At 39.2% G+C, this 19,138-nt stretch overlaps 1 protein-coding gene and 1 long non-coding RNA gene across 4 annotated transcripts in view; one reads left to right on the top strand and one right to left on the bottom strand.

The window, feature by feature from the left end:
* Positions 1 to 5,996, top strand: part of LOC140688428 (uncharacterized) — an 89,452-nt gene extending 83,456 nt beyond the window's left edge. The window contains exon 5 of the long non-coding RNA XR_012063119.1: positions 5,907 to 5,996. This is a non-coding gene — a long non-coding RNA (uncharacterized lncRNA). The remainder of the gene's footprint in view (positions 1 to 5,906) is intronic.
* The window catches only part of LOC140688427 (teneurin-2-like), a 595,904-nt gene that overhangs the window by 120,505 nt on the left and 456,261 nt on the right, over positions 1 to 19,138 (bottom strand). The gene's annotated exons all lie outside the window — the stretch shown is intronic.

Genomic DNA, 19,138 nt, shown 5'->3' on the forward strand with positions numbered 1-19,138 from the left:
AGTAATGATGTGCATTATCATATTTTATTCTGAAATGTTTCTTAGACTTTATCTTACTATTTTTTGAATTATGTTAATATTCATATTATATTTTCAGTTTAGGAGCAAAAGACAAATGTGGAATAAAGACTATATATTTGCTGGAAAGATACAAATAGAACAAATGTTACACTGCACTCTGTTCAAGTATTAACTATGTTTAGGCTTTAACTCAAGAAACAACTTTAGTAAAAAATCACTCCTTAAATCGCTTCAACTTCCTTTCTAATTAGGAGCTCAGAAATTTAAGGACATGAACCAAAACCATAAAAGAAAAAAAAAATTCCTCAAAGGAGCCAAAGCATAAACAGAAAGAGTCCAAACACTGGTCAGAATCTCAGCCTGCTGTTCTTCACCCTTCCTGAGTCTAAATCCTGAAACTAATTTTAAAGCCTTAGTTGGTTGTTTTCCCTACAATAACGCCTAACACAATACACTGTACACAGAAACCATTAAAAATGTTTGTTCGAGTTCTAAACTGAGTAGAGAACTCTCACAACTTCTGGAAACTGGCCACAGTATCTAATCTCTAGTGACATTGACTTGAAACCCATCAATGCCTTATAAATTCATTTTAGGGGCAAGGGATATGAGTCAACTGCTGTTAATAAGTTTTGTTAAGCGGGGGAAATACAGAAATACTTGTGTCTACTATTCAACGTTTATTCAGTGCTTATTACCAAAATTCAATTAATCTTTTGGATAGGAGATACAGCAACGTATTTTTGCTCTTGGCAGAGCAAGAGAAAACAAATTTAATCATCTAAGTGCTATATTTTAAAACAGCCTAGTAAATTCTCAGATTTGCCTTAAAACATTAAGGCATTAATTTATATTTATTCTGTTAATTGACAGTCTAACATGAGATTCAATCTTTGTCCAAAGGCTCATAATAGGAAAGTTTAAATTTTAGGGGCAGGGGAGTGGCTGTCTATCTCACTACCTTGACATTTGCTGAATGTGAAGTTTCATTTCCCACCCCCTCCTCCCCTTTACAGATAATTTTCAGAAGTGCTGAGGAAATGAGGGAGAAAGTTAGCATTTAAAAGTGAACCAGAATAGAAAGGAAAAGATGTTTTTCACTTATGAAAAGCAGCACCAATAATTATTCAATGAATTTGGAAATCAACTCCAGCAGAGAGGTATATGAGATTCCTGCTGACATTGGTCATCTAAGAAATAATGATTTATTGCTGTTTGGTATACGCTTACTTACGCGAATACAATTTTCCACAGTGGAATCAAAATAAAATAAGAGTTCCAACTGTTCGCAAGGTTTCTTTAAAGAGACAAAGAGAAACAAATTGAGCACTAGTGAGTGTGTTTAGCCAAGCTGATTCACTCTGTGACTGCGAAGAGTACAGCAAGCTGAAGGAAAACAGGCAGTGGGGTTACCTTAGCCGGTTTTTTATTTTTTAGGTACAGAGGAGAAATGATAAAGGCTGTGACTATGGAAATGACAATTTAGAGCGATATCAGACACCACTGCTTTTCAATCTTTCATTGCTTCATGATGCAAAACTCAAATGTTTGTAAATCAGATGCAAATACGGGGAGTGTGCGTCCGTGGTCCATGATGAGCTGTTTTGTGGGTATAAACCAGTCATGGTGCTTTTCCAAATTGGGAATGTCTCATAGAAAATGTCTATGGTGGCAAGCGGGTAACTGAACAAGGGTAAATGTTCATTTCCAGGGGAGATTTCGCTCCATTAGAATTTAACTTCTATATATTTTCTCCCATCTTGGCCACTATTTTTCTCAAGTATAGTTACATACTCAAAAGTTTCAGTTCACAGAAAGCATTGAAACATACAATGAAAAAATAGTGCAGTATCACACCTAAGTGCAAAGGAGTAATGATTCTTACTGTAAATAACATAAATGATTAAAACTTTTTTTAATGCTTGTGATGTAGTAGTAAAAATATTACTTGCAGGCATTCTGGATGAGAATGTCCTATGAGAAACAGCAGGTAGGAAAAACAAGTTTATCTTGTACTTGCTAAGTCGTGATCCATATGTACGTGGATATACAAATGGATAAATGTGTGTTTGTGTATAGGGGTAGAAATGTCTAGGCAGGCAGGCATTTATACAGATTTCAAGAACAAATGCAATGTATTTTGTAGAAAACACTAGTGAGGCAAGCAGGGAGGAGAGACATGAGAATGTAATGGGAAACAATTATCTCATTTTTCCTTCTTTTTCAATTGTTTTCCCAGGCTTGGGTTTGTAGGGATATAATCCCATTTTTTTCAAGTAATTTTCTTTACTTTTTATAAAATATTTTTAACATCCTACCCCGCCCTTATGTGTCTGAATAGATACAATTTTGTCCCTAGTTAAACATTCCAGAGAAATCTCCCTGCCTTCTTTGCCATCAAGTTAAACACGAGGGGACCAATCTTACCTATTTTGTATAATTCTCTTTTGAAAAATCCTTCTTTTTCACAGGCTGATATTAACCAAGCAATGAAATAAGGTATACCATTTGCTTCTGTATGTGATGGTTCAAATAAAAAGAAATTAGTAACTGTTTTAATGACCTACAGTCTAAATGTTATACCCTTACTATGAAAATTTCGTAGCAATATTATGGCTAGGCTAACAATAAAGATTCATAGTTCATTTGCTTTATATTTAAATGTTGAATTCCTTTCGTTATGAAGGGTTTTAGGTTGGGGACTCCTTAACCGAAACAGAGGACAAAATATACTTAATTTGGGGGGTATTGTTTCTATGTAAGCCATTCAACTAAATATTCTGAATCATTAAACACTCTTGAATTTCTTGAGTTCCATGAAATAGTTGGCTTGTATAGAAACACTGGAAATATGAAACAGCAGTAGATTACTTACTTCTATTTGCTGTTACCTGGACCCTTGAAAATTATGCACTGACTTATATGTTAGGTGTTGTTTGGCTCTGACATTTGTAGGCAACACGAATGATCTGGGATTCAAAATGGTTCTGCTAGAAGAAACTTTTTGAGAGCTGTCACATTAGAGTTTAACTGATATGTTATGAATGGGAAAATGTCCATTTTTAAACCCCTTGAAGTCCAAACCTGTTTGGGGACACTGTTTGTTTGTTCTGATGTTTGCTGCGAGGGCAGCCCCATGGGGCCACTCAGTAGGCTGCACCACTTCGCATCCTCCCTGGTCACCCTACTGGTGATGGCACTTCCAGCAGAGAACAGCTAAAATTAACAGACAGTAACCCAGACCCCCTGCTTCCTCCAGAGGCCCAAACGCCAGGAATCTCGGAGAAAACTGTCAAAAATCTCAGACACTAAGGGAGAGGAGGAGGACACAAAATAAATTAATGAATGGTCGCAGGCGAGAGGACCAAGAGGACACTTAAAAGAGACCTAAGTGTTCTCCTGAACATCTCCATCTGCTGAATGCTTCCTGCTGACGGGGCAGTTTATGCTGATTGTCTCATTTCAGCTTTGCCATGAGTGATGATGGCCACATGATGATCCTATGTGATACCATAATGATGCCCATTTGATAGATAACAAAACTATAGTTTAGGGAGGTAAGTCACAGTCAGGATTCATCTTGGTAGATTGTTGCATACATTCTTATTATTTTTAAATGCAAATTACACCATGCCACTCCTCCCACAAAAGCTCTTCAATGGCTTCACTTCCATATAAAATAAAATCAAAACTTCTTACACATCACAGCCCTATATGATTTTGCTCCCATGCCCCCATCAGTCCCGTCTCTTACACCCTCCAGCTCAGCCATATAAGGCTTGATGGAGATGCCCTTTCCTTCCACCAATTCGCCAAACCGTTCTTCTCAGGACACTAGGACATGTTTGGTTCTGGGTACGCCCATGGCTACCTCCATCTTTTTTATAATTCACATCTCAGCTCAGATAGGTCTTTAGAGAAGCTTTCCATGACCTTCCCTAGGAAGATCTTTGATGCTCTACTCACATGCTACCATATTGCATTTTCTGTTCTGCATTCCTCACTTTTGATTTTTGTCCCATTCTTTTTCAGGATTTCCCCACTGGAATTAAATTCCAGAAACACAGGTACTGTCTTGTATACACCTATGTCTGCAGCACCTTGAGGGGGACCTGGCAAAGAGTAAATGTGCAACAGTAATCTGGGATAGGTTAATTTAGTCCTCACAACAGTCTTTGGGGAAACATAGGAGGCAAGCTTACAAATGAAATCTCCACTGTTCAAGCCACAGAGCTGACTGCATGGAAAAGAACAATTAAAACAAACCCACAGGCAAAATCATGACCACTTTTCTACAAACTCACGCTAGACCCTCATCCCTGTCAGAAGCAGTCTTAATGAGAGGCATTGATTTTGAAGGAGAAAATGGCTGATTGCAAAGCAGGTAAAACTATGAGAAGGCTTTCAAAGATATTTATATTACAGGATTTCCATTCAAAAATTCCATTTATAGATCTGCCAGAAGAGAGGGAAAAAATACTATATGTGTATATAAATGCTTTGTGGGAATGTGGAAAATGATGGGTTTAACACCCAGAGGACATTACAGATGAAGAAGAATTTTATTTTTGTTAGTGATGGAACATGTTATCAGTGAACTACTTCTAAGCATTATGGGGTCCAAGAGAACAAAGCATGGGACTATCTTGTCTGAGGCTCTAACCACTGTTAAGAAGGAGAGGAAATACATTTTTCTCTGGGTATTGAGCTCAGCTTCGACTGAACAATTATTCAAGGTGGATATCATTTATAAGGGTAACCAGGGATAAAAAAAATACTTTTCCCCCACACTGTTCAGGGTTTTACACTAAAACAAGGCTACTCAATTTTGAGATAAAATCAAACACATCACATACATCTTTCAAGCCTTCAATATGACAGCACAGGAAACGTAGCCCAGGCAAATTTATCATTCTTCATTTTTGAAAAAGGCACATGTGAAATTTCAAATTCACTTTTCTCAATTTCAAAACTTCTTTAAGTAATCAAGTGTGAGTGAACAGAGATGATATAAAAAAAGAAGTTTAACTGCGACCCCGGCTCAGAGATCTACTAGCACATTTAAGTATTCAGCAAAGGTGTGCTTCTGATTATGAACATATTTAAACATATTTAACATATTAAAATGTTATTTTTAAAAACAGAGGCAATGACAATCTTTAGGAATTTCAATAACCTGTGAAAGTTTGCAAAAAAAAAAAATATGGAACTGAAATTTGGTTGTGCCAATCCCAGGCACCTTACTGCTTTAGATGCAGTTGGAATCCATTCCCTACTAAGCGTTTCCACGTAATCATAATAGTGAGAGGATTGTTTCTTTAAAAATCCATAATCTGTTGGGAAGAGGGCATTATCTCAATTTCTATACCATTTTGTCTTCTGCAAGAAGAGTATATTTACTCAAAATTGAGATATTCAAAGATGTGCAAGATTAACAGTAACCAATTAAAAAAAAGAGCACAGAAAAAATTCTCAATGAGAGAATACGGATGGAAAAATTGAGCAGAGTGCCAGATGCTGAAACCAGAGATGGTTACTGTTGACTCATTCCCTCTCTCTCCTTCCTTCATCAGTCCCTCCTCCTCGCTCTCCTTCCTTCTCTCTTTTTCTCTTTCTTTTCTTTTTCTTTCTCTGAACATAAAAACTGGACACACCCGCACATCCTGACCAAATGACGCCCTCTCAGCCCTCTCCTGTTTCTCTCAGCCTTTCAGCTGGGAGAACCGCAACTGGACCGTGCCTCTCCTTGTGGTTTTTTATTCTAGGATCTTGAAAATTTTTGTGTTTATGTGGCTGGTGGAGCTTTTTGTAATGAAGATGATCTTTGAGATAATCATTTAGGAATCAAAATAAATCTACAGCATACTTCTCTGTTTCTTTCCTAGAATTCAACTTGCTGCTACGTCTCTGAATTCTCCCCAAGGATTTGCCAACAAACACTAAAAGTCAACACTTAAGAGAGAACTGTGTCGACAACTGCCCACGTTTTGAGAGAGTAGACAAATCAGTTCAGTTAAAACAATAAATTCATCAAATACAAGATGACTCCCGATCATGGCAAAGCAGTTAAAACAGTAGCTGGGATGTGGAGACGTCATAAAAATGCTTAAATCCAGATACTCTTTAATAAAACATCTGCAAGATTATTTTAAACTAATATTATTTTGAACAGAAGTGCACATAAAGTGATCTTACAGTACCATTTTTATATAGTACCAATATTAGCATGACTAATATTAGGATTCTAGGAGAAATATATTTTACCGGCAGCCTTGTGGCCTTTAACAGTTACTAGCCAGATGTATCTCAAAGGTGCTACAAGACCTGTGTAATTCTTGGAAAAAATCTCCTCTTACACAATAATGGGAATAGCAATAATAATAATAGTTACATTTACTAAGCACTGGCCATAGGCTGGGCAGTGGACAGAGAGGTAAAATACCACAGAACTTAAGAGAAATGGGGAATTTAGATGAGGTTTAAATGATCTCCCCAAGCTCGCACAGCAAGTTACCGGCCAAAGTCGATTTGCAACAAAATCGGTCTGGTTCTAGACACAGGCACCATTTGGCTAGAACAGGTTCATGAATAGACATTCCCTGTAATCTCTCTGTGAATCACAGCCCTATGGATAATATTTTGTTTTATGCAATATATTCTTCTTCAGACCAACATACTGCATAGCCAAAAAGCTACGCTGGCCAGACAGATGAGAACTATGTGGAATGGAAAGCAGCTGTTAGCAATATGCACCCTCCTTTTTTTTATTTTTTATTTTTTTTTAAGTAGCAGGGCTGAGGTTCTCTCTCATTTACGAGGATATAAAAAAGCAACGTGAGAGATGGTGAGCAGCAGGGAAGAATGGGGCTGGATTACTTACTATGCTGGTGTTGCTTACAATGAAGAACTTAAATCTTGGTTGACTGCGTAGTCAGATACACATGCTGGACAAAGTGTAAGAAGAAAGTGGATGATTGGGGGCGCTTGGGATGTACTGAAAAACAGGTAATTTTGCTTTGCAAATACCTTCCCGTGGTGGACATTTGTGCTGTTTCCCCCACAAGACTGCTATGTCTTTTGCGTCATGGACATGCTGTAAACTTGTGAAACCTTTATTATGTCTGAACTAAATCCTAAAGTCATGCTGACTTTGGGCTCCTCTCCCTGTCAGCGTTAAAGAGGGGAAATCTCGCAGCTACCACAAACAACCATGAGACTAACACATTGTCTGCTAGGAGTGGTCTTTACAAAGGCCATCAAGGAAAATAAAAATGACCTCTTTGGCTTGTAGGAAGAGATCAAGAGAGAAAAACAATGAGGCTACTGTAAGCAGGAAGGATGCATTTAGAACCCTTGAGACTTCTGGAGGATTTGGGAGGGTGGGCCATGGTTAAGAGGCATGACAAACGTAGTCGGAGAGACAACATCCAGTAACAGTGCAGAAGCTCATGAAAATCTGAGTGATGTCGATTTTAAGAAAACACTTTTCAAAATATAGATTAATTAAAGAATTTCAAAGAGTGACTGACTGCAGTGTACTCCTGTGGGATGTGGTGTCTAGGGTCAGAACAAAGGGATTCCTGGTTCTTAAGTTTATTTTGAAGCCCCTTGCATCCCTAACATCAATGGTGAGGGTGGAGGAAGCAAAGACGAAGCTACTATGACTCAGGCTAAAGAACACTTAAGGGTGTTAGGATAGTGGGACAAGGGGAAACAGGTAGACTTGTCCCTCCTGACCCCAGGTCTTCCTTGTCCTCTGCATCACGCAAGGTAGACTGCTAAGACCCGGAGTCTAATTTAAAGAAACACGAGAGGAATGTGACACGTGCAAAAATGAGTAGCCACAAAATATTCCAGCTCTTTCTATTGACCTCTTATCTACAGCAGGGTTTCTAAAGATCACATTACCCTTAATACTAGTAACAATCACACTGGGATTCTGCAACTAACAGTAACACTTGGTGACTGAGCACTCGCTGCAGGGTCCACAGACATCTGGCAGATTCCTGCTCCAAGGCCCCTCAAGTGTCCAGTTACTGCCTTTAGTGCTAGCAAAGAACCTTCCTTTCCCAATACATACCTGCCTTAGCCGAACGAACTGCTCCAGATAATGATCAACTATGCAATGCCCGGAAGCCTGACCACCAGGACGGGTCACAACCCCCCTACCAAACTCCCCTCCCTTCCCTGTTAACCCAACATCGATCAACCAGAAACTCGTACACAAGCCAATCACGCACCTGCAACCCCCTTGTCCCTGGTGCCACATCAGCACAGGTCGTAAAAGATCACTCTCCCTTATAAAAGCCCTCCACAAGCAACTCTCTGTGCACCCGGACACCCCTCACCTCTGGCCTGCTGCTGTCTATAACAGACCCAATAACCCCCTTTTCTACTACCATCCTTTGTCTTTGGGAAGTTCTTTTAGCACCCGCGTATTGGCATGACACGTGCTATGTGTCAGGCGTTGAGTGAAGTACGTCCCAGGGATGGTCTCAGCTCATCTTCTCAGCAGCCTTGTGAAGCACCTGTCGCCCCCCGAAGCAGCAGCCACTGCTGTTTTCCAGGTGAGGAAACTGAGATGCAGAGAGAGAGTTAAGTCCTATTCCCATGTTCACATCGTTACTATGTTGTAGAACTAAGGACAAATAGACTATAATACTTTGCTCTTTCTCTTATTTCTACAGAAATTGCACATACGCTCCGGAAGGTAATCTAAAAATGTCTAAGGGGAAAAAAAACTCCAAAAACACGTATCAAACATCACAAACTATACGTTATGTAGAGTTGAAACTACAGAAATGGAAGCATGCATGTAGTATGCATTAGACTAGTGCCTGGCACACAGCAGGCACTCAGGGAGGGTTATTTACTTACCTCCATTAACCTATTTAATCCAGAGGCTCATCCTCGGAGCCGGGCATTATCACCCCGTTTATCCATGAAGCCACTAAGACCCTAAGAGGTCAAGACGCTGTTGACCTCAAGCCCAGCTCTTCCCATCACGCCTGCCTGCTTCTCAAAAGACCGATTCACTTTTTTCCTTTAGTTTATTGGATTATTTCCTTCAATTGCCCGGCTTGTTTTATCAGTCATCAGAATTACAGTTTCATACTGCCCTCATCTGTCTTGGGAGGAGTTAAGTGGTATTTAGAAATAGCTCCCAGATACTTGAAACTCTCATATTTACATTTTCAACACTTACAAATAAATTTTTCAAACTGTAGAGCAGGTACCATAACCAAACATATAAAGCCATCCATATTCCTCTTGGACGTTCACATGAAACTGCACTGTGCAAAACCTCATGATAACTACATTTCATTGGCAAATATTTATTGCATTTTTGATATACTTATAATAAAACAGCTTAATCCATCATTTCAACTAGATATGAATGCATGATTTTTTTCTGTAGATCATGGTATTTCCTTTATGAAACAGTGTAACTCCCAGGGCTGAGAGTATGAGGTTAAAAATAAAAAACCTTCAAGAATATTTTCAATAATTTTGGAATAAGTAATATGCTAACAAGTGCACAAGTCTCCCTGCTCAAAGCTGAACAGAAGATTTTTTTTTCCCACATAAAATACCAATTTCATATAATCAAAACATGACTTTCACAAAACAAAACAAGATGTAATTTCACATTTCTGGGGGGAATATTAAGAGCCTTGAGAAGATGTCTGCGTTAATTGTACTGTGAGGTGAAGCGTTCTTAAAGGGTTGCTCTCTCATAATAACCATCTGGATAGAATTCTGATCATAACAATTAAAAATAAAAGTGATGAGACTGCAGCAAAATTATTATACTTATAAATATTAGGAACCATTTAATAACCTTCGTTTTATTATAAAACATAAGTCTGAGCAGAATTTCTTCAAAAGTGCCATGAGGGGGCTCTTTTCTAATGTTGAAAACAGGTGATTTTGTGACTCATTACGATGAGTGTGAGGTAGGAGGGATTCTGAAGGAGCTCATGTTTTTGTGTGTGAGGGAGGGGTGGGGGTGGGGGACGTGGTGATGGTAGACAGCATTTCAGTTGTTCAAAGTACTCCAGAGACATTGTAAAAAGGGACTGAGGTACGCTGGGGTAAGGGGACTGTAGAGAACTGCAGAGAAATGTAAGAGATGTACAGGACCTTGAAGGACACATGGACATGTATTAGGTTGACAAATTCAAGAACATTTGAGATTTAAAAAAAAAAAGCAAGACAGAATGAGTGGATGTATTGGCCACTGGCCAGAAAACAGTGCATGGGTTACAGGCAGAGAGGCAGATTTTTGAAAGACGTGTTTTTAATTTGACAGTTCACAACCACAAAAAGGATTTGTTCTAAAGAGGCAATCTCAAGTACTACAAAGAGACATGGGATCAGGGACAGCAAATGTTAGTGCAGGGCATTTAAGGGGTTTGGAGAAAGCAATGATTTCACTGCAGTGGAGAGTCTGCAGTGAGAAGAAAGGGAAAAATATACGTCCCATGTGAGAATCATAAAATAGTTACTCGTGAATTTCAGAACACATAAAGTTGAACTTTGCTCATGGCCGAGGTTGAATGAAAACGATTCCCAAATTGCTCAGGTAAAACAAAACGCTTCCTGTAGACCGACGCTCCCCACACATCCCTGAAGATGTGGGCTGTCCTTTTCCACTGCGCACATCATGGGAACGGTTCAGTGATAAAGGACAGCAAATGTTTCAGGACAGTTATTAAAAGAGGACTTATTAACACTGTAATATTTCAAGGAGGCTTTCTTAACACCAGCGCATCAATCCTTCAATGTCTCTTTCCCTAATTTGCATAAACATTGTAATTGACAGCTTGTTAACAGTTCATTAAGAACACAGGAACCTTGTGAGAAACAACAGCCTGACAACCCCACGGGGGACAGAATACCTAGCCATGCATTTTACCCACCTCAACATCCAGCCAGTTCACCAACAGTAGATCCAAAAGGTGGCTTGGCTGGTCAGTATGTGCATACAGACAAGCGCTCAAACATCATGCCATAAAGCTCTCATTAAGGGCTGACTGGCAGTTAATTTGTGTCTTTCAAGCTAGCTAACTCCGCTGAGTAAATGTCTCCATGATCCCTACAAATACTAAAATCATTCTATATAAATAAACGCAAGTGTTACAAACACCCTCCAAATCATAAGAGGAAATTGGAAAAAACAAGAGAGAATGGCAGACATTAACGATTTGCATTTCCTATGTGCTGCTTAAAAAAAATATATATATATAGTTTCATGTGTGACTTTTTCTTCTTACTGGTCTAAAATGGAAAATTTTCCTGATTGCAGTGTGAAATATTCTGAACAGGAGCAGGAGTCAACACTGCACCAACGCAGAGAGAAATCTATTTGTGTTTTCCTGGTAAGAGCGCATCGTAAAACTACAGGCTGTTGTCCTTCCTTATCTTTGGATGAAAGCCTGATTATAAGCTCATTTCAGTTGAACAAATCTCTCTGGACTCCCTGCTGAGCAGGGCATTTAAACTTGAAAGCCAAGAGGTCTTCATTTTCTGTACCCTGACAGTGTGCTCCTTGCAGCCCTGGCATCCGGATTCACGCGGATGCATTAAGATTCAAGGGGGCGCCCCACAGTAAGGCCTTAAGTAACTCCACTTTACATTTTTCTTCTGGAAATGGACATCAAAGAGACGACGGCTATCAGCGGCGTGCATCCTAGGAACTCCCTCCTCTCCCCACCTGGAGTCATCTTCTCACAGGGAAGGGAAATGCAAAATAAGCACAGAACCGTCCTATAGAACACTCCAGTATGGACAGAGAGGCTGCCTGATAACATGTGGCTGCAGAGTCCTTTTGCAATATACGGGATTGGGAGAGAGCTGAAAAATCCCTTGAAAGGGTATCTTCCTACCTATTCGCTCTGGACTACTGACGTTCATAAAGGCTCACAGCTGAAGTCATGGATATGTTGATTTGCTGGGATAAATAGATCTCCTGGGATGCTGATTGGGGAATATAAAAAAAATGATCATGTTGAACTGCATGTTGTGGACTTCAAAAGAATTGAGTATTGTGAAAATGCTAGCCTAATGTTATGCATTCATAAATATATATATATATGCACATATTTGGCTAGGTTATATCCAATTGAAACAGAATAACTGTTCTAATGACCAAACTACCATCATCACCATCACCAATGGCAAACGGGTATGATGATTACTTATTAAAGCCATGGGTGGACCCTCTCAATGGGGAAGGCAATCTTAACATTCCTAGGAATACTACCACAAGTACCGTGTGAGACTTGAGAACAGTGTGATATGAGGAATCTTACATGCACTAGCTCGTACAATTAACAATAATCTTACGTGGTAGGTTTTCCCATTGTCTCTGTTTTATATAGGTAAGGAGACAACCTCCCAAGAAACTGTCTGGTTTACAGAGTGAGTAGAATTAGAAGAGCCATTTTAAACCCAGACTATCGAGCTCCAAAATCTGTGCTCTGGACTAGCAGATTAAATTGCCCATTGAGTCTCTCTGTTCACGGAAGCTCTTTCTAGGGGTTCCAACAGGGGCCACCTGCTGAGTGGACTGGACTCTCTTTAAACATCTCACGGATAACACCCTGTGATGAGATGCTACACCAGGAGTAGTCTGATCTCTAGTTACACGGAGCTACAATAGGCACTTAAGGTAGCTGACTGACTGAGAGCAAGGTTAATGTGCAGACAGTGGAAATGTTAATTTTGGTATAAGTGACTACTCCGTGAGAAGGTTTTGCAAAACAACCATTAACACTCAAATATAATTATCTTTATTGCGACTGTCAGAAAAAACAACACTGAATAGCATGGATCAGTGGCCTAAAAGTGACTGTTTCTTTTGAGATGTCAACAATTCTTTTTTTTTTTTTATATGTTTTGTTAATTAGAGAATACTCTTAAGTTTTAGTATCAACATTATTACTGCTTAACTGTGACCTCAAAATACTTTCACTATTTCATAAGCCTTTTCCAGTTCTTAATGCTCTGACCCCTTCAATCCTAAATTTGAAAGAAGGTCCTCTCTGCTCTGGTTAATTTAATTTAGTCTTGAACTCCAAAAGATGTGTATCTATTCTTTTTCATGATGGTCTTTAAATCACAAATGCATCCATCCCCTCACTTATTTCACTTTGCAACAAATGTTTCTAGTTTATTAGTAAACAAAACAAAAACTTCTTCTACCCTGAAACATTCCAGAGGGAGAGACAGATAAGAAGCAAAATTAGTGATATATAAGCAAATGGCATAGCAGATTGGAGGGTTTTAGTGCTCTGGAAAAAAGACAAGGGCTATCAGGGTAAAGTGGAGGTGGGAAGGGAGTTACCATTAGCTAGAACAGCCTTATTGAGAAGGTGATGTTTGAAACTGGGGACAGGGTTAGACAAGAAGATACCTGGGAGAAGACAGCTCGAGGCAGAGAGCACAGCCAGGGTGAAACTTCCCAAGTTGGTGCAGGTCTGGCTTGTTCAAAGACAGCGTAGCTGGGGAGGAGCAAGGCTGGGAGGACGGGTAGGAGGGGAGGTCATAGACCTTCCAGGGTTCCACTCAGCTATGCCACACTTGTGTCATACCCATTACAGGTAGACACGGGCCTCACAGTATGCTATAGACGTGAGCATCTAGGCGTCCACATGATCCTATGATTTTGGTACTACAATGCTTTAACAATTTAAATCATATTATTCAAAAATCAGAAGGTTTCTCAAAAATTGGATTTCAGGATTCTGTAGAAGAATCGGAGAACCGGTGCCCCCAGAGTTCATTCCCGGGGCAGGGCAATGACTAGCTGTTCACTTTTCACGGACATGTGCTTTTCAGGCTGCAAAATACTCTTGCTTCTGGCATCCTGACTTGTTAGGTGCCTGACCACACTCTGCAGAGATTACAGCTCTGTCCCTGCGTACACAGTTATCTTTTACTCTCTCTTCTTCTATCATTTTAACTACCACTTTTTCCCTTCAAGTTCAACTTAATTCTAACTCTCTCCATTAAAAAATAAAAATTTCTCTGTTGCTACAAAGTCCTAGAATGTTTACTGTTGGCAAAACCGGAGTGAGTCTCTTCTTGTTACTTGCAACTTCTCTTTTAACCTGATTTTAGTTCCAATAAGACCTGAGTTTTCCCTCCTTGGTTCTTCTCAGCCCTGTAACATAGGTAATTTTTATTCATAGTTTTACTGAAGAGAAGTCACATAACTCATCCAAAGAAACAGAGAAAGTCATGTGAAAATTCAGGATTGCAACTTAGCCTGTCTGGCTGTCGAATGGATGTACTTTGTATAATGTTAGGCAGGGGATGTGTTGAACTGTATAATGTAACTTTTAAAAAGCCATTTCTTTGCTTCCGGCCTTCTGACTGAGCAGGGCTTTTCAGAGTGCTAGGCAAAGTGGGAAATGATGCTGATGAAATGTTCTCTTTGTAACTATCTAGCTATCAACATATTTAAGTAATTATCTTTACATTTACGTCTTTATACATAGATACAATACTGCATACTTTATAATATAAATATACATGTGTATATGTATATAATTCTAAGTTTGGATTGTTTAATATGGTTATCCACCTTATTCAAATTATTTAACTTCCCTAAATGCTTTGTCTTATTTAATGATAACATTTAAACTACCCTGAAGCGATCACAACTTAAAAAAATGACATATCTATTTATTGATAAATATATATGATAATGATTTATATTTGTTCTTGATACCAAAGGACACTGTATGATCTATTCATCACTGGTTGCTTTGACCAATTTTGATTTCCCCATTCTTGACCTTGCAAAACAAAATAAGACAAACCCTAAGAATAAGTAACATTTTCCTCCTTTGAGAAAATATATTTGCAAGATTTATTTTTACAAAAAATGTTATGAAAAAGAAAAGTACAGACATTAATCACATAAAATTTTGAAAGTATCCAAATCTCCAAGTCTTCCAAATGGTCACCGATTCTTTACTATTTAAGCCCTGATCATTGTTCCGGATGTAGCTGGATGGTCAGGGGTTTGTTTGCAAAATGTTGCCTTACTAGTTTCATACTGGAAGAAAATATAAGTAGTCTATGGAAATGGAAATACTGTAATAAAATAGAGCAACCAAGCCACCGTTACAAAGTGACATGTTCATGTTCACCTTCACCGGGGACTACGGGTACAAAGTATTGCCCAGAAGATGTAAAATATTTTGATTCTATCTGTCTCTGCAGAGCAGTTTAATCTGATTGGGATGGAGACTAAGATACACATGGACATGCAGAGATATTAAGTGACACATTAGCCAATTAATTAATTAATTAATTAATTAATTGGCTAATGTGTCACTTTAATTAATACAGTAAAAAAATACAGAAATGTCAAAGGAAAAGCAGTAAAAAAAATACAGAAATGTCAAAGGAAAAGCAGTCAGTCTCTGCATGTGCACAAAGGGAAGGAGGGACACGAATTATCAGAAAACTGAATATTAAATATTGGACCTTTGAGGTCCTATCCATGCTCCAGGAGACCTTAAGATTGTCTGTGAGCCGAGGAGTATTTGAAGACCATCTTGAGAAGTGACCTCTAATCCAAAGTCCTAATGGAAGACCTCGTTTCTGTAAACTTCTCTGTACCTATTTGATACACTTTCTTCCTCTCCAGTGGAAGACTCAAATGTTTCCATTGGAGAATCTCTCAGCTGTCTTGTCCTCCTTTATTTCCCAGTTTCTTCCTATAGAGCCTTGGAATGACATATATGGGCTTTTATTTACCTTACATTATCTGCTGCTTCTGTCACAGGAGAGCAAGCAGCATGTTATATGTCAAATGCAGAAATGGATGTCCTCTGGGAACAGGCATTCCAGGTCTGCCATTAATACGTTAAAAAGAAATTCCAGAAATATATCAAATCCTCTCTTTCCATATAACCTTGGCTTTTTAAAATTTTTTAATTGAAGTGTAGTTGCTTTACAATGTTAGTTTCAGGTATACAGCAAAGTGATTCAGTTATACATATACATACAAATTATTTTCTCTTTTCAGATTCTTTTCCATTATTTGGTATTATAAGAAATTGAATACAGTTCCCTGTGCTATTAAGTCCCACTAAAAACATCAAATACACACCCTTTCACATTATAAGGAAGAGGGGGAGCATTTTGAAATAAAACATGAATGAAGGGAGGAAATAAGAGAGATTCAGTATTTACAAAATATGGCACTCACTGCATGTGTGTTTTAGAAATCTCTCCATATACATTTATTTTTAAAAAAGAATTCAAATTCACCCAAAGGTAATGTAATAGGGAAAAAGAAATCTGACTCTGTATTAGATCTGTTCCTTTAGCTCCAACCTGTGCTGTGTTTCCTGTTCTCAGTCACGCTGGTTCTGCCCCTTTTGTAAAAAAACGTTGCCTAGAGCCTGAAATATACAGGAGAGCCCATTCTCAAGGCTCTGACCTTTAAGGGTACAACACTCTTCCATTCATATAGAGATTAAAAAGTTGCAGAACAGAAAGTCACACTTGTCTTGTTGGAGGTTACAGGAACACTGTGACCTGATCTAAGTGGTCAGCAGCAAGAACAAAGGATTCTGACACCAAGAAGTTGGCAACAACCAACCCCATGCCCTCCCCTTTTTAGTATAAAAGGAGCCTGAATTCTGACTTGAGTAAGCTGGTCCTTTGGACACTAGTCCACCATCTTCTCGGTCTGCTGGCTTTCCAAATAAAGCTGCTATTCCTTGCCCCAACACCTCGTCTCTTGATTTATCGGCCTGTTGCGCAGTGAGCAGTACAACTCAGGCTTGGTAACAGTTATGGAAGTACAGCCACACGGGCAAGGGTACCAGTGCTGCACGGTGGCCTTCTGCATCACTGCAAAGCCAGACAGACATCCCTCGGACCCTGGTTCTCTCTCCTATAGCTGCATCTCAGTGGGAAAGTTATTTCACATTTCTGAGCCTCTGTTTTCTTGACTATAAAAGGGGCACTGTTCCACTGATCTTGCAGGAATGGTGCAAGGCTTAAATTAGATGATATAGGAAAAGCCCTATATGGTGCCTGGGTCAAAAAAAATTATAAATGACAAATGTAATTAGCCAACGATGTGTGCCAAGCAAAGGGGGAAAAAAGAAGCAAGGAAAAAAAGTGTCTAAGTTCCTTGGGCTGAAGTAAGAATAAGCAAAAGGCCCAGTGCCACAGGGAGGCAATATGAATGAATACGATCAATATTTAAGGCATCCATCTGGCAGCGTGGCATACATAGACTCTCCTGGCATCGGGGGGGAGGTGGCAGAGAGATGCAGTGGGACAGCAGCACGGTTCTCCAGGCACAGAAAGATGAAAGGGAACAGGGATGGTGGCTCTAGAAATGGAAAAAAAGTGGTGGTGGGGGCGGCAGATCTAAGAGACTCTGCTGGGAAAGAATCAGCAGGTGTTGGTGATAAATTGGACATGGAAGGGGAAGCAGAGAGTCGAAAATAACTCCCAGAGAAGGGCTTTAGGGAGCTCGCAAAACACTGGTGACAGTGAGAAAAGGGAGGGAGTGATAAGTGTCCTCCTATTACCTTCAAAGTGAAAGACCCAACTGACAAAGTTGGCAAGAAGCTCTTCTCAATTTATAATTCTGGGCAATTAAAGTTTGGGACAAGGTGAAGGGGGCTAAGGTGTACATAGAGGTGCTAAGACAACATCTTCTGATGGGTTTGCTTTGAAATTATGAAATCAATTTAGCAACTGATGAAAACAATAACTCCACAAAGAAAAGTAAAAGAAAAAAAAATACATACTCCATACTCTGCTTGGTCATCAAATGACCATCCTGCTCCAGGAATAAAAGGAATCATTTACACATGGCAAATTTCTATAGCCCACTAAGAGAAAAAGACAGCGGTTGTCTGCATGAATCTGGTTTGGAGTAAGACTGTCAGTACCCATGTCCATTGTACTCCTGAATATGCTCTCAGTAATCATTAAAATAGAAATGAAATAAACATGGCCAGGGAATGATGCTCATATAATAGTAGCATTGAGGTGACGTCACAGTTGTACATGTTTTGCAAATCCTGCCATAAATTTAGCCTAATGTGGTGGTGTGTCAGTACCTGCATCGTCCACCACTGTCATCACCAGCCTTTTAGAGGCATGTGACAGCCTGTTCATCTTGCGAACAGTTGCAAAGCAAAACAAAAGTAATGTTATATCTTAAGTTGCTTAAAAACTCCTTGCAATTAGGAGCCCCAAATGTCTCTAAATCAAAACATCCCAGCAATGTTTTCAGGATTGCTGTAAATGCAATACAGAGATGAGAATTTACAGTGTTTTACAGGCAGGGAAATTGTGATACCAGATTGCATTTACTTTTATCTTACCCAAAGTAACATTATCTTCTGCAAGCGTAAAGAAACTGCACTATCATATAAATCTATTTAAAAGAATTGGCACTGTTACAAAAATCCATATACTGTGGTTTATTTTCTGAAAATCACGCAAATGTCAGTGTCTAAAAACAGAGACTTGATTTCTTCCTGGATTTGCCACTAAACACCCCTTTCTCCATCACTCTTACACACGTATCCCTCAAACTGTGTTAAAAGCAGGAACAAATTTCCTAACCCAAACTGGAAAGTCCTTGGCTCTCCAACTGACTATAAATTGCGTGGCTAAGTGCACATGGCCACAGGGCTGTCACAGCTACTTCTCCTGACAATTCATCATCGCATACTAATTCTATAATATCATTACTGCGTCTCTTCTCACTGTACTGATCCAACCGGTTAATTTAATCAACCAATAATAGATTCAGAAATGGATGCAAGGGGCCCTAGCACTTCAAATTTCATTACTGGCGACGTATCTCGGTGAGGAGGGTGCATTCCTCACCATCCGATACGATCTCCAGAAGTTAGGTTACCTAATAAGGTAGCTGAGGCTACCTCGAATACTGCATTTGGAAAATGACAACCACAGAATTTTCTTTCACAATCAATACTTTTTTTTTCTTGTTAAAGTATACTAACCATGTCAACAGGGAAAAAAAACGAACTCTTTTTCTACGCTTCCTAAGTGCAGGGTTCATTATGGATATTAATAAGACATAAGAACTCAGAAGTTT

The sequence above is a fragment of the Vicugna pacos genome, chromosome 22 (genome assembly GCF_048564905.1).
Source record: "Vicugna pacos chromosome 22, VicPac4, whole genome shotgun sequence".
NCBI lineage: Eukaryota > Metazoa > Chordata > Mammalia > Artiodactyla > Camelidae > Vicugna > Vicugna pacos.